This window comes from Sebastes fasciatus, chromosome 1 (assembly GCF_043250625.1).
Source record: "Sebastes fasciatus isolate fSebFas1 chromosome 1, fSebFas1.pri, whole genome shotgun sequence".
In the NCBI taxonomy this organism is placed as follows: domain Eukaryota; kingdom Metazoa; phylum Chordata; class Actinopteri; order Perciformes; family Sebastidae; genus Sebastes; species Sebastes fasciatus.
This window is the reverse complement of record NC_133795.1, coordinates 15,874,817-15,891,937: the sequence shown is the minus strand read 5'-3', so window position 1 is coordinate 15,891,937 and position 17,121 is coordinate 15,874,817.

Genomic DNA, 17,121 nt, shown 5'->3' with positions numbered 1-17,121 from the left:
ATATGTATATATCTATATATACATAGATATTTATATAAAACAAAAAACGAAGCATTCGAATATTGATTTGGAGGTTGATTACCATGGCAACGGTCAAAGCTTCGAAGCATTCAGGTCAGCCCTGTAAGTCATTAACGTATTAATTTCTCTGTCTTGTAGAGAAAAAGATGTTGTTTACATGGAAACTTGCAGACATGGGTCAAAAATGACCCGCCAGGATGAAAGTCAACTGCATCTGTTTTCAGCATTGTTGCCGCAATTCTGACTACAAAAAAAAAATTAATACTTGATATGTATTCATTTATGAGTTCATAGAATATTAGACTTAGAGAATATCTAAACAATAAATACATTTAGTTCCTGTAATCCTTAAATGCTATAAACAGAAAGAACACCATTATGGAAGCGCTGCCATAAACTCAGCCAAAGCCAACCCACACAGACATATTGTGCGGCGGAGCTCCTGCTGTGGAGGCAGTGAACTGTTGACATAAATGTATAAGAAATACATGCGGCTTCTGTTTTTCATTCTGAAAGCACAGCCTGAAGCCAGTTTTAATGACTACGTCTGTTTACTCTGCCGTTACTCATTCATTCCACATCATTGGCATTTTCAGTGTGTGAGTCCCAGAGAGTGTCGTTACCTCGACTGTACCAATCAGAAGAAATGCAACAAGACAGTGAAGCTTGTAGAGTAAATAGTTAATATATTTATTTATTTATTTTGTTTTATAGATTCTTTTATAGTTTCCTTAATGTGAATCCACTCATGCAAAAATTCACCACCTCATTAAAGAACCACTGCCTGTGAAAACTGTTGTTTAATGTCCTATGTGGCTCTGGAGACAGAAAGCCTGGGTTAAAGAGTGGGGTGTGGAGCTTTCGAGTCATGGTGTGGTGATCTAGTTGCATTATTGGGTGTGTAGGATTTAAGGACTCTAAAGGTGTGTTCAGACAGAAAGTAATGCGAATATTGGCCTTGCGTCATTCCAACACGTTCTCATCCCAACTCGTCACATACTGACGCTTTGTCAGACCCCTCGCATCACTTTTCAGTCGCAGTAAACACGTTCTTAATGTTGTGAATTAAACAAAAACACTTGCTTAGGTTTAAGCAACAAAACCACTTAGTTAGGTTTAGGAAAAAACAACATGGTTGGGCTTAAAACTACATTTGTACAGTGAAAATGTGACTTGACGCTGTGAACACGGGACATAAACGAACAGTGGAAAGAGAAAGGGATTTTTGACTCACCGGACACAAACAGCAGTCTCCTGGATGAAAGCCTTGTGTTTGTTGTTTTACCTTTCACAATAAAAGCCCTAGACATACAGTATAATATTCGCAGATGAGTATTTCGCATTTTCGTGTTGTTTATTTATCACGCCCCCCGTCTTTAAAGGCCTTCACCCTCTGTCTGTGCCATCCTGTGCAAATTCACACTTACTCGCACTTCTTCATTGACTTTGTATGCAGCCGTGCTGACTTAAAATTTGCCTCCAGTTCTGTCTGAACACATGGTGAAGGACTAAAAGTCAGGTTGCTGCTGCATCATGTTCGACAATTTGTTTAAAATCTGTCTCTTGCGATTCCCCCAACTTTATACAAGTGTAATATTAAACAACGGAGTACGCCTTTAAGATATGGTTTCTAAGACAGTCTCATTATGGTCCATGAGATGAACAGATTAAAACAATAAGATAACTGTGTCTATGTGAAACACTTTATTATCTAATCTCTCAGGTAAAAATTATTGAGAGAGTGTAGAGGCTACAGAAGCAGTTTATTGCCCACTCAATAATGTTGGTACTAAGTGATATGATTAGATGAGAGTGTATATGACACCACATGGTGGTAACCTCTGCTTTTTCTCTTTTAGCTGCTGTGATGGCAGAAATATCAGCAGGGTGGTTCTTTATTACAGATCTTATCGGGGCCTATTGGGCCACAGTAGTTTACAGGGGCTGTGTGCCTGCGTAGTGGAGATGAGCCAGAGTAAAGATAACACCGCACATCCATCTGACTAATTGGCCCTACAATACAGCCAGAGGGGAAAAACTCAGATTTATAGGGCTTGAGAATGCAGTTTCTCGCTTTAAAAATATTTATCCGGGCGCCTGGGTTAGCTCAGTTGGTAGAGCGGGCGTCCATGTATTAAGGCTTGGTCCTGACCGCGGCGGCCCGGGTTCGAATCCGGCCTGTGGCCCTTTCCGCATCCACTCTCTCTCTCCCCCCTTTCAAGACTCTATCCACTGTCCTGTCATAAAAATGGAAAATGCCCCCAAAAAAATAACTTTAAAAAAAATTAAAAAAATATCTATCCTTCTCCATCAGCTTACGCTCAACTCTGAATTTAGAGCCCATTTAGCAATTAAAAAATTTGGTCAATGATCTCATTTAAGGCCATTCTGTCTGCGCTGCCCAGTTAATATATGTCCATGATAGAGACTTCTATTGCTCAAGCTCAACTGTGGTCATTTTGCGGCTCGCTGAGAGCGTATTGTAAAGAAGAAAAGAGCGATGCCACCTCTGGCAGGCTAAAAGCCTTCAGAGAGGGTTTGTACAAAAGAGATTCATCCGTATAAGCCGATTAAGTTCCTCCCAGAGATGATCATGTAACACTTTTTTTTTTTGGGTGGCCACGAATTATCCACAAATGATGTGCACAGTGGGATCTAATTAACTATTCATTCATAATATGCGGCCTCTCTCTGTTATTGCCCTGACACTCGATGGGCTTTAACAGGGACGCTGGTTTTAGTGTCTCTTTCACACAAACTGTGCCCCTGGGGGAATGTCACACACAGTGCTGACATACTATCTCATGACACGGGGTAGGCAGTGCTGTCTAGGCCTGTCACAGCCCTCTGCACTGCCACCACAGATACATGTCACAATTTCCACCATCGCACTTGTCACGGGGATTCTTGCCACTGTCGATACGGTCCTGTCACGGCAGATCCAGGAAGTGACAGCAAGGGAGTTTGAGGGAAGGGAAAGTTTGATAACAGTGACGTACGTATATGTGACTGTGTCAGTATTATATCAACAGATGTCCACGTCAGATCACAGAGAAACAAATTATACAAATGTGTACCTTGTTATTGAAGAAAACAATACATGTTCCCTTCAAAGAAGACACGCAAGCTTTCATCACCATTTCCTTCTTGTCTTTCCATTAAGGTGGAACGTGAACCTCACATTTCAGCCCGGTCACACGAAAAGGTGTATGAACGACACGATAATGCGAAAGGCAAAAGTTTGCAATAAGAACGCTGTTCTTGCTTTTGGGGTTACGCTATGTAGTCTGTCCTGACTCCAATGTAAATTCATCCGCGTAAATATGCTACGCTCAGAGCTAGTGACGTCGAAAAAAAAAGTAAGAATGACCGCTTATGGGAAGCGTGAGTAGAGTCGGATGGGTCCAACAAACACTGAGACTTTGAGACCGGTGTTTTGTTTTGTAAGTTGTGTTTGTGACGTGTTTTTCCATACTTAGGTTACGTTGTTTTCGTACATATTTTACTTAGTTTACTAACTTATTTTAAGCCGAACCATGACGTTTTTCCAAAAATGCCAAAATGCCAAACCTAAGGTTTCAAATGGCAGTCTACAAACCAATGAGTGACGTCACGTTGACTACGTCCACTTCTTATGTACAGTCTATGTTTCTAACAAGAAAGGGTTTAAATGGCCTTATCAAAGGAATGGGGGAAATACGCTTTCGTTTTCTTTCCGAAAGTTAGATGAGAAGATCGATAGCCCACTTCCAGTATACTTAGGTTACGTTGTTTTTGTACATATTTTACTTAGTTTACGTACTTATTTTAAGCACAACCATGATGTTTTTCCAAAAATGCCAAAATGCCAAACTTAAGGCTTTGGGACTATTTTCTTGGCCTAAATAGACCCTTTGAAAAAACACAAATTGTTTTTTTTACACCTTGGATTTTGTGTTATTATGTGTTAGTGAGCTTAAAAAGGTGCTGATGGGTGAATATGCATATTTGACAAATCTTTAATGGTTAATAAACCATCTATCAATGCTTTGCAAGGTTGTAAAGAATCATTTTGCCTAGTGTATATCCTCCTGGAGCATCAGGTTAGCGTCAGTAAAAAAAACACTTCCTCTAGGAGCAAATATGTACCTCAGTCCTCTAATGAAGAGCCCTTGAACTCACTGTGACTCTCTGGTGAAGCAATAACGTGTAGGTGTCCATGCAGGCATTTCAGCTCTGACTGAGACTCACTTCTCTCTCGCAGGGATCAAGGGCTGCACAGTCGATATCCCACAGATGGTGGGGGAACAATGCGATCCACTCAGCCATCGGTGCCTCTTGACTCATTACGGGGAATGGGAGGCCTGGGGTAAATGGGGAAAAGCACAAGGTAAAGAGGTGGTAAACGATCCCACCGCTGTAGGAACAGGAAACGCTGCATTAGCCCCGTAATGAAGCACTGAGAGGCGACAGCCTGTAGGAAGCGTTTCATTTCAGGGGGGAAGACGAAGCTGAGGGGACTGCATGACACTGAAAAGATGTCAGGTGCTGTCACCGATATGGTGCTTTAGGGCAGCTCAATCAGCAGGTCAATAAGAAAATTTGACCCTTGACCTCACCCCATAACTTCCATCAATTCCTCTGCCGTCTGCCTGGCTTGCCTCATTAAGCTCTGGAGTTGATTTAATCAGTTTAATGACAATAAAATCATTAAGGAAAATGCATGCGCTTGTTTTGCATGTAATTTATCATCCCAACAAACATCTAGTGGTGATGCCATTAGTTTGTCAGGGTAGATGCATTCATTACATTTTGTTTACTACAGCTTCAAATGTACCAGCACAAGTAGCAGTGCTTATTAATTACTGAGGCTGCACACAAATCAGTGCAAGATTACAGTGGTTACGAATGCAGCTAAGAGATTTCTACCACTGCAAAGGTCAGCTGACAAACAGCTTCTCTGATAAAAACCCTATTTATTCCAAATCTATTTATATGTACTCACACACTGGTACTGTATATTCTGACAAGAGCGACGGACCTTCCTGCCAATCATGTGGTCGCTCTACGATGATTGATTGGTTCCATTCGGTGGCCCCACACCATCAGTCAGAGAAACTGCCTTCATCAATATTAATTTTTCTTTACTTCATCTATATTCATGTCCTCATTCATATTCATTACTGGCTACACAGAGCAGATTAGGGAGCTTTGTGTGTGTGTTTCTGTGGACCATTGTTGGAGATGAAGAGGTGAAGGAATGACATGGTCTTACTGACATTGACACCGATTTGTATCTGCAGGTTGCATTAAACTTGCTCCTGCTTTACTTGAGTCAATCGTACTATTTTATGAACTCACATAAAACTACAAGACTTTTTAGGGTTTTCACATTGTTTCATTTTATTTAATGTGTTTTTTAGAAAAATCAATGCTCCCTGTTTATTTGCTATTTGCTATATTGCTACTATTGATTATGTTTCAACAGAGACAAATGATTGGATTAACCTTAAAAAAAAAATCAGTAACCATAAAGGGACAAAGGGAACAACTTATGTGTACTCCTGCTCGGGCTGGAGTCGAAAACGTTACTCTCTGTCGTCGCTCTCTCGCTCTCTCGCTTCACCACTCACTTCCCCACGTACGCACACACACATACACACAGGGCAGACAACATCAAACATCATCATTTAATAATACAGTATGTCTGTACACCAATTTGTCACAGTAAACACCTACATATCATCATTTATCTTTTTGCACAGTTATGATGTCTCGCTGACTCATGTAGAACCGCTGCTGTTGTACTCCTCAGTGCTCTGTAGTAACTCTCTCTGAGTGGAGGAAGGGTTAATCTCAGCACAGAGAAGACACGCTCTCCCTCATCATTCATTATCACTCCCAGAGAATAATTCGCTCAGCTGTCTGACTTTGATTAATAACAGCGCAGCCACGTAAAAAAGAAGGATCTGGATTCTTTAAAGATGGTCCAATTAATTTCCCCCTTTCAGAAAAGGTGTGTGTGTTTTTCCTTTGTTGTTCTTTTGTTTAAGTTATATTCTCTCATCCCTTCTCCTCCCTTTGCCTCTGCTTTTAGTCCCCCATACTTCTTACACCTGTACTGTGCATTTTCTCCCAGTCAGACTCTAATTGGCTGCTTCATACTATGAGAAAGGCAGACACACACACACACACACACACACACACACACACACACACAATAGATGTGTGTAATGGCAGAGGGAAAACAGGAGCGCAGCTGGTAAAGCTTGTTAAAAATGTACTATTGTGCTCATCACTTTTAATGACTTTGTTCCCTCTCTCTTTGTGCTTAGTACGATAAAAATGCTCTCTATAATAATAGTTGCCTATTAAATGACACACCTTGATTCTCTGCTACAGAAAACGCCTCGCTTCTGTGTGTGTGTAAAGTAAAACATATTCATTCTTCTTATATAGGAAATAGACCTTGTGAGATAGCTCAGTAGGTCTTGTGTCCTCTCCTTTGTCTCAGCACCTCTTTTCTGTAGATGTGCTGTAACTGCTGTAATCAGCAGAAAATCATTTTTTTATCGGGTACAGTTACAAAGCCCTCTGTGTCTCCTACAGGCTCAGCTGAATGAGACAGAAAGAAGAATCGCTGCTCAGGCAGCAGGTGAGAGGAGCAGCGGCACAATCTCTCTCCAGACACAAGTACAGGACACAGAGCTGTGAGCAGGCTCTTCCTCTGAGACGTTAACACACAGAACTGTGCTGTAATGTCATTTTCTCTGGCTTGAAGGGTAACTTCAGCATTTTTCAACATAGACCTTATTTCTCCATGTTTTTGTGTCTAAGGGTGTTTTCAAACTTGGTCCCTTTCAGCCCTCCAAACAAACTCAGAGCGATTAGTCAGCATGTTTTGCGTATATGTGAACACTCAAAAAAAACGGGGAAAATAGGGTCCAGGTAGAAAAATACCGAAGTTACCCTTTAATATGCCCTAACCTTTATGAAACAAGTCAAGTTTGTGACTAATGACTCCTACATTTTTCTATATTTCTCCAGTCTTAGCTCCCCAGTATAGTCCTCCTACAAGGAAGGCTTGCAAAGATTAATGCTGCTCTTAGCATATGAAAACAGTAAATATAGTCTTGCTCTGCCAAAGTTAACAAACCTTATAAATCTCCACGTCTCTTTACAAGCTTTAAGACCTTAGCAGGAAGCCCTCTTGGTATCCGAGAACTAAGAGAAATCCTCAGGAAACAGAGCCCTTTCCTACCGAGCCCCCTCTTTCTGACATAAAGTCCCAGCTGCTGTCAAGGGAGCTGCCCAACTTGTGATTTCCAAATCCAGATTTAAAACCATTCTTGCTGTCTTAAAAGTGTGCATAACTTTCTAAATTTGACGGGATTAAACTGTCTCTGCAGTGCAGTCCAGACTCGGCTCAGACATGGAGCTATTTCACTGTTGTCTTGGTGAATAATTTAAGCAATAGTTTAGTGGATGGGGCCCACAGTTCAGCGGGCCTTTAACCCTCTGAAGGACAATAAAACTTTTTTCACATACTTCACTTTTAACTTATTATTCTGGTCTTGCTATATCTAAATGTGATTTGCTATAGTCTAACAATTGGACTATTTAATTTAGCTTATTGATAGAGTGCAGGGATGACATATTTTTGCGATAACGCACATTTGCTTTAAGGCCACTAATTTCTTTAACGCATTAATGCAACTTGCGATTTTTAATTAACCTCTTAAAAATCCGACGGGCCCCCATTATTCAATCTTTTTGAGGTTGTAGCGGGCTCGGGCTTTAAAGCTAGAGTGAAGATACTGACAACATATGAAACTACAAAATCTAAGGAATCCATTGGTACCAACCATGTCATATTAGCTTGTCGCAAAGGAGGCTAAATAAAACTCCAAACTTACGCTAAATTTTGGTGAGGAAAAACTGGCATGGCCATTTTCAAAGGGGTCCCTTGACCTCTGACCTCAAGATATGTGAATGAAAATGGGTTCTATGGGTACCCACAAGTCTCCAGCTGTCTGAGGAGGGGAGATTTATCTGTGAGTTGTCTCTTCTGAGGTTTCTTCCATGTTTATTATCTTATCTTTCCTTTAGGTTCTTTAGTATTTCTTAGTCTCCTTATAGAGCTTGGGCTGATATGGTATAGCCACTGTTAATGTGCCTCTTTAAAGTCTGATTATGAGACATCGTATTGGGATATGAGACAATACAAATAAATCTAATTTGACTTTGCTGAGCAGGGTGTCGTCCAATAATATGATAAATCACAGAGTGTGAACAAGCAGGAAGCACAGAGACAGCTGCTGACTCCTCCCTGGTCCTCTCCATGATACTTTAAGTAGCCCTGTGCCATCTGTGTGGAAACTAGCTACTTAGTTCAATATTTGGCAAAACTATACAGTGGGTGCTGGCAGCTGCAAAAAACAAACTAAAAAAAGTTTGTCAACACACTTCCATCCACATATGCACACACACACACACACACACACACACACAAAGCTGTGTAACCATGCTTCATTTGTTTCCAAGACATTAGCTTAAAGGTCCCACTTTGTAAAAAGTGAGATTTTCAGGTCTTTTGCATTATAAAGCAGGTTTAAGTGCTATATAAATACTGTTAAACTATCAAAATGCTCAATATACGGAGAGATACACACAGCCCGTATTCAGAAATTGTGCGTTTGAATCAAGCCGTTATTCTCGAAATCTCCGATTTTTTTTCCCCTCAATGTGGCCCTAATACTCCGTCGTAAATACAGACTATTGGGTCTATTGCAATGGTTTTTAAACTCCAAACACTTTTAGGGGAGGCTAAGTGAATGGAAGTGAAAACATTTTTACATTAGCTATCAAAAGAAGATCACGTAGAACAGCCTAAATGTGTGTGATTTGGTTAAAGAGATACAGTTTTGGAGGAATTTTACTTTTTTTCCCACACTTTTCCAAAGTCGGAAACTAATAAGTACCTTAGGACGGACCTTTTTATGTAGCCTATTTGTTGTAGTCTAAAGCAGTGGTGTAGTGGTCATTGATAAGGTGGGTGTACTATTAGATAGATGAGTAAGTTACAGAGGAGGAAGTGGGTATACTCTACATATTCCAATGGCTTTTTGGCTGATAGGTGGGTATAGGTACTCAGTGGTGTGGTGGAGGATATACGCAGGTTTACTGGGTATACACACCTCTTTTTCTGGTGGTTTACAGTATACCCCGTTATCAGCCAAAAAGCCATTAGAATATATAGGAGAGTACACCCACTTCCTCCTCGGTAACCTACCACCCATCTACTTAGTAGCACACCCACCTCATCAATGACACCAATACTGAAAACTGCCAGAAAAAGAGATGGATATACTCTGTATACCTGCAATATTAGTCTCTCTTGGCTCCTCCTCCATCTCCTCTCTCCTCTCTCAATCAATGACTGCTTAAGGACAGAAAAGGGCAAACGCCCTGAGCTATATACCAGGCTCACGACCTACTATCTTGGTTCATGTGTTTAATGTGGGATCAAATAACATAATCATGATCCATCCAGAAATTGACTGAGCAAGCTTTTTCTAAGGGGAGGCCCACAGTCTCAGACTAGAAAACCCCTGGTCTATTAGACGAAACGAGCCATTAATTCATATTAAGCAAGGCTATTAAAATGATCAATGTCGCTGATCACGAATGCACCTGAGAACTAAAACCTCTTATAAGAGTGTAAAAAAGTACAAATATTCAATTTAGCCAATAAAGTTTGAAAGCACTTAAATAGGAGAGCCGTGAAACTGATGAAACTCTCTTTTTGCTGGTTTGTGTTCCACCAAATTGTTCATTTCTGCAGCCGCACAGTAATAACACTGAAAAACAATTCCATTTAAAATCCACCCTCATATACTTTCATTATGCCAAAAACAATACACAACAATTCCACTATTGTCCGTAGAGAGAGAGGAAATAGTTTCTGCTTGCTCAGCATGTTTTGCTTTGTTCCTTCTCTTTTTTTTTTTTTTCTTATTTGCTCTGCAGTAGGAAGGATCTGATTAAAAACACAATCAGCACGACGGCAGGCCCCGTGCCTTCTAATCAAACCATAATGGGAGTTTACCATGCATTATCTCTGACTGGGATTTAATGAGACTTTAGCGGGCATTATCTCAAAGTGAAATTTAATGGCAGTATCCAGGGGGCATTTGTGATCCCATCTGTACGTCTTTGCCAAGTGTGAGTCAGAGGTAACAGCAGCAGGAAAGGTGAGGTGAGACTTGTCTTGAGCTCCAGAGTGGGCTTGGATACATCCCTGCAACAGATGCTCAACCTCTGTTTGCTGCCGGGCCTGGGATGACTTTCCATCTGGTGGCTTTGCCCTTGTATGTTTGCTTGGAATAATAGTGAGCAGAGAGTCTGTCCTTCAACTACTGTAGAAGGCCCCATTTGAGCCCCTGGTTTGGCAGCGAGCATCACCCCGCTGAGGTGTCCTTGAACAACAGTGTGAATCCTGTGCAGCTCCAGGGGCTCAGTAAAGTCGCTGACGGGTAAAAAAAAAAAAGAGATTATTTTCTCTGGTGATCAATAGATTTTCATAGAAAACTTTTTCATCAAAGATTTGAGCGGAGACACCCCAGGTGAATAGGGTAAAAAAAAAAATAACTACTAGATATCACCATGCATGAAACTTACATTAAGACTATTATTTTTTGTATTACAAATTTTCTGAAAATGTATGTTTAATTATGCAAATGATGCATTATCTCTGCTAACTTGCATACATTTCCAGAACAGAAATGTGAACATTGGATAAAGCCAGGTTCAGGATTCTTGTTTCACTTTGTTGACATATTAGAGTTAAAGGTTTTACAGAAGGAGTTTGTGATGTATCTTTTTTATCACTCCATGAATCAGAAAATACTGTCAACAGCCATAAATCAACTTTTGCCATGTTTTTAGGAATAATAAGTGCTATAACTCAGGCTATAAATGATATCAGAACAAACCCCTCAGTAAAAATCTTCAGAATATAGACAGGAATGAAAGTGGAAAGTTTGGGGTATATAAGTGCTACTGAAGTGGAGATTTCTGGCTCAGAGAAACGGCCTTTAAAGATATGGATTGTAATATGGATCCCAGACACTTCAGGTGAATAGGGCTAACATTTTTTAATTAATAGATATCACCATGAAACGTCCCCTGTTGATTACTTACATTAAGACAATTATGTTTTGTATTACAAGTTTTCTGAAATGTAATGTTTAGGCTGTCAATCGATTCAACTATTTAATCGCAGTTAATCGCATGATTGTCCATAGTTAATCGCGATTAATTGCAAATTAATCACACATTTTTATCCGTTCAAAATGTACCATAAAGGGAGATTTGTCAAGTATTTAATACTCTTATCAACATGGGAGTGGACAAATATGCTTGCTTTATGCAAATGTATGTATATATATATTATCGGAAATCAATTACCAACACAAAATAATTACAAATATTGTCCAGAAACCCTCACAGGTACTGCATTTAGCATAAAGAATATGCTCAAATCATAACATGACAAACTGCAGCCCAACAGGCAACAACAGCTGTCAGTGTGTCAGTGTGCTGACTTCACTATGACTTGCCCCAAACTGCATGTGATTATCATAAAGTGGGCATGTCTGTAAAGAGGAGACTCGTGGGTATCCATAGAACCCATTTACATTCACATATCTTGAGGTCAGAGGTCAAGGGACCCCTTTGAATGTGGCCATGACCGTTTTTCCTCACAAAAAATTTAGCGTAAGTTTGGAGCGTTATTTAACCTCCTTTTTCGCAAGTTGCGTTAATGCGTTAAAGAAATGAGTGGCTTTAAAGCTAATTTGCGTTAACATGTTATTGTTGCATTAACTTTGACTGCCGTAATGTGTTCCGATATGCATTGAATGATAATTTTTGATGAATTTAGGAAAAATAGGCGCAAGCCAGATGCAAATAGACAAAGTGTTGTAAAATACAAACCTAAATGTGTATTTTGGATGTTTTCTATCCACTAGTCGCCACTAGAAAGAAGACGTGTTATGGAAGCAAAATAGCCCAAAATTGATCAGTGCATGAAAAATTATGTTTTTGCCTGGGGTGTTTCGCCTTAGCAAAATTAAACAAAAAAGAAATTTCCTTTTGTTCTGCAGAGTTGCAAAGATGACACGAACCTCTCCTACTCACATCATCAGACACATCCTATTCAGTTCAGACACAACTTAAAGATCAGAGCATCTTCTTAGCTCTCACTGACTTTTCCTTCCAGTTGTGGAAAACAGAAAATGTACCAGAATGCAGAACAACTGTTGCTCCAGTAGTATCTTATAGTAACCACATGTAATGCAATGCAGCACTCAGCTGTTGGTGATGGAGGCTGAAAAAAAAGGCCACATGTTGACGACATGTGACAAAATGACCTCTGGAGCAGAGACCCTGGTTGTGTGTGGGTGCTGCTCAAAGCTGGGGTGGAAAAATTGATGAATAATTGATTTTACACTAATGGCTGCATTTGTATGTGTGTGGGTGAGTGTGCACTCTGAGTTGTGTACTTGTTGATAATCACCGTACTGTACCTTTTTGCATGACAATACATAATTTCTTAGATAACATGTTTCCTTCTTTAATATTTAATTGGAAAAGCCTTTTATGTCAGAAATAAAAAAAGATTAATTATGTTATGAATTCAGGTGACTGACAGTTTTTTTTTCCCTTGCCGCATGTCTCCTGTTCGTGTTCTCCGTGTTGCAGTACATCCAGAGAATATTAAGAATGGCAGGAAAGTCATCACCTCAGCATGTCAGCCTGTCCAGAGGTTCGCCGCTGACATTATTCCTGCAAACCTAATTAACAATATCATACCATCACCCGCAATCCCTTCAACACATGACAAGCAGCCAGGAGGGGAGTGTGAATGTATTAATATTTATGGCTCCATTCAGTAGTGAACAGAGACGTGGGGTAAATTAGCAAGTCTAATGCTTTGCACTGCTATAATCCACTGCAAGGGGAGAAAATTGATACAGTATCCACTATCCTAATCATCGTGGAGTGCTACCATTAGGGCTGATTTCAGGGCTGAGAGGGCTCTATTTTGTAGCATTCACCTTGCTGCGCATTCAGAATGGGCTGTGCTGCCGTATAAAGCTGTATAAACTACAGATGTTAGGGCATCTGCATTATGGCATTTATCTCTCCCTCTCTTCCAGTCTCATCCTACATCCTGCAAACTTTCAATGAGTCATAATCTGTATACGGCAGTGATTAGATTTAATGAGGTGCCGACAACCTTGGGTTGACTCAACTCAGCTGCAACGCGCTCACTAATTTGTGACAGCCGAGCCTCGGACCTCATGACAGAAGCGAGCGGATACAGGATTAAGGCTTTCAAAGTTTGTTTTTTATTTATTTTTTTATTTCAAGACCCGTGTAATTGGCAGGGATGTCAAGTCTCGATTGGAAAGTTGAAAAAGGACTTTCATGTTTGCATTCTGTAGTCAAATTAAGTTCTTGCAGCTTCCCAGGAGTGGGAGATCCTCAAAGATATATCAAAGATGGCTGTGAAGATGGAGAAGAGCAATGTGGACGTCTGAAGGGGGGAACCAGCCCGGGAAAGACAAGACAGAATATCTGATCTATTACCAACATCACATAGAGTAGTTGCATCAGATGAATTAACACATTTGTCATCAATATCCCATGCATGTTGAATTTATTTTTGAACTAAAGGAACTGTTATTTAACATTTCAGGGGATCTGTTAGCAGAATATTGAATATTATATTCACAATTATGTTTTCATTAGTGTATAATCACCAGAAACAGCCTGAAGCGTTGTGTTTTCGTTAGCTTGGCCCAGACACACCAAACCAACATCAAAGAACTAGCGGCGTTGAAGGCCGACTGTTGCGTCTCCTCAAGTCACCAACAACTTGCACTTGAACACACCGCAAAGACTGCAGCCGACGGCCAGTTAGCGCATATGTTTCTGCGCCTGCTTGAGAGGAAATAACTCTCCATACCAGCAGGTGGTGGTAGTCTGTATTCATCTTTCAAAAAGGGAAATCGGAAGAGCGAGTACTGCTGATATACAAGCCGTTGTTATGATACGTACATGAAACAATTCATTTTTAGACCACTCTCACTCACCACTTGGCTTCATTCCAGACGACACTGTTGTTGTGAACATATCCGTGTATTGGAATAATCAGATGAAATGAAGATGAAAAATAAGAAGAGCCCTCTGTGTTTTTCATCTTGATTTTACTCGTTGGCTTGCTTTCCTCACTAGCATTTCTCTCATCGTGCACTGATTGGTTTAAGCTGAACCGCCAATCAGAGTGATTTCTCTCACTGATGAGCTCCACCGCCGATTCAACATGCTGAATTGGCCCAAAAACTTCCGACAAGAGCAGACTAGAGCCTACGGTACGGGACACACCGCAAACACTAGGCCGACAGACGCTGGGTGTGTCAGGGCCTTTATAACGAGCGCTTCATATCTACATAGGGAGCATGTCCTCTTCATGCAGTCCGCCATGTTGCTCCACCATGTTTCTACAGTAGCCCAGAACGGACAAACCAAACACTGGCTCTAGAGAGAGCCTTTCACGTTTTTTACGTTACCTGAAGGCCACCGTAGTTCTCCGACATGCTTGTGAAACTGTGGTAACGTGAGTCGCAGAGTTCAAAACTGTGTAAACTGTGTGTTCCAGCCGCTGTCTTACTTCCGTTGCTCCTAAAGTAGTGTTATTATGGTAAGGATGGCCTCTGAGCGAGCTGAACGGCGTTACCACGGTTTTGCACTCGGCGGCTCACGTTATCGTAGTCTTGGAAAGGGAGGAGTGAGCGGAGGGGAACTCAGTTGGTTGCAATCTGCAACCACACCACTAGATATCGGCAAATCCTACACACTGTACCTTTAAATCCTTAGTTGTTAACTTTTGATTTATCAGTAATCAAAGTTTAGCCTTTTTTACACTTTGTGACCAGATGTTGCAGCACAAGTAGATGAAACTGAAAAGAAGCATGAAAGTACAGTATGAATTATCTGCCCCAACAATATCTTATTTGATTCTTGAATTCTTTTGTGAAGATAAAACGTGCCCACGACAGTTCTTGTGACTTATGTAACCAAAGATTCATTCATTAAATGTATTACAGCAACTTATAAATCAACCAGTGCAGATGTATGACTTAGGACACCAGAGAATGAGCACGCAACAATAAAACTCCTCCTTTGCAAGGCAGATGAATTATTTGCTCCCAACAATATCTTATTTGATTCTTGAATTTTTGTTGTCAAGATAAAACATGCCCGCGACAATTCTCTTGACTTATGTTACCAAAGATTCATTAATTTATTACAGCAACATATAAATCGCCCGGTGTAGATGTATATGACTCAAGACAGCAGAGAATGAGGAAGCAACAACACCTCCTTTGTAAACTGATTACAAACCGCTAATCAAATGTGACCTAACAGACTGTCGTACTCATCAAACTGGCGTGGTGTGGCCGTGTTGGGGCAGCTGAGTCCCACTGTGTATTCAGACAAGCTATTGCCTTCACTTCACACATGACAAGCTGGTCTCTGTCAGGCCATGGGGCGGTGTGCTGAGTGCTGCCTTTCCACCAGTAATGAGCTACTTTAGCAGATCAGCTATAAGTGCATGTTTTCAATGGGATGCACACTCACTCTCACGGACACAGAGCGTAGCCATGATCTCTCCGCCCTTGATCTGGGTCATGCTCTCAGCAGTTGAGGAGGGCTCTCATTAGTGTGTGCGTGTGTGTGTGTGCACTCTCAGCATGTGCGCTAGTTAGCTGCTGCCGCCCCAAAATGAAAGCACCAGACATGTGGCTCCCCTGTTGTGAAATTCATCCGGCATAATGCAGTTACAAACAGCAGGGATGGAAGCATAATAACGGAGAGCATATTGTTGCAATATATTAATACCCAAAATTTCTCATTTGTGTTGCTTACTGTAAGTACAGCATCATGCATGTTGTTCACATCCACCGAGTGTTTTTCTCAGGTAGATAGAAGCATCCACATAAAGAAGCAAAACCACAGAATCATAAAAAATGCTCCATAAACTTCTTACGTTTAACTTTTACTGCGCGTCATTAAAACCGATAAACCACAAAAATGAAGTGCAAAACCTAAATGGGGAGACTGCTGGATTAATGATCAATAAATGTGTGTAGTATGAGGACAGTGAAAGTATTTTTGTTACTGCCTCAACAGCGTAAAATGGCGTATAAAAAGCTAGACCAGTGTTTCAGTGACTCGCAGGTGATCTGATAGAAACATAACATTTCCAATAAATTAGGAGATATGCACAGGATGCATTTGTAGAGTGTGCTCACAATTTTTTGTCTAAACCAAAGCAAGTTCCAACAACGGGTGTCTTGGTTTGTTTTAAGCAGTTTTAAAGGTGCAGTGCGTAGAATTTGGCAGCATCTAGTGGTGTGGTTGCAGATTGCAATCAACCCTCTGCACACTCCTTCCTTTCCAACAGACGGTACCATGGTTTTTGCACTCTGCGACTCACGTTACCGCAGTTTCACAAGCGTGCCGGAGAACTACGGTGGCTTTCAGGTAACATAAAAACGTGAAAAGTTCTCTCTAGAGCCAGTGTTTGGTTTGTCTGTTTTGGGCTACTTTAGAAACTTGGCGGAGCAACATGGCTAACTCTGTGAAGAGGACCCGCTCCCTATGTGGATATGAAGGGCTCATTCTGAGCTAACAAAAACACAAAGATTAGTTTCAGGTGAATATACACACACTTCTGCTAATAGATCCTCTGAAATGCTACACACTGTTCCTTTAAACAAGTCAAGCCTACTGTATTCATGAGCACTCTTAGGGGCTATTGCTTTTTGGGCAGATTTTTACTAGTATGGGTAAAATACAAAATAAAATACTTTTTTTTTTGTTGCTTGTGAGCGTTGTGGGATTCTATCTGAGGATGAGCTGTAGTTATGAGGCAGCCTTTCATTATAACCAAGACTCTACCAAATAATTCCTCTCATTAATTCATTCTGTTTGGATTGCCACTCCATGGCATGATTGCCCTTTATCTACTCCTTCATTGTCAAATGA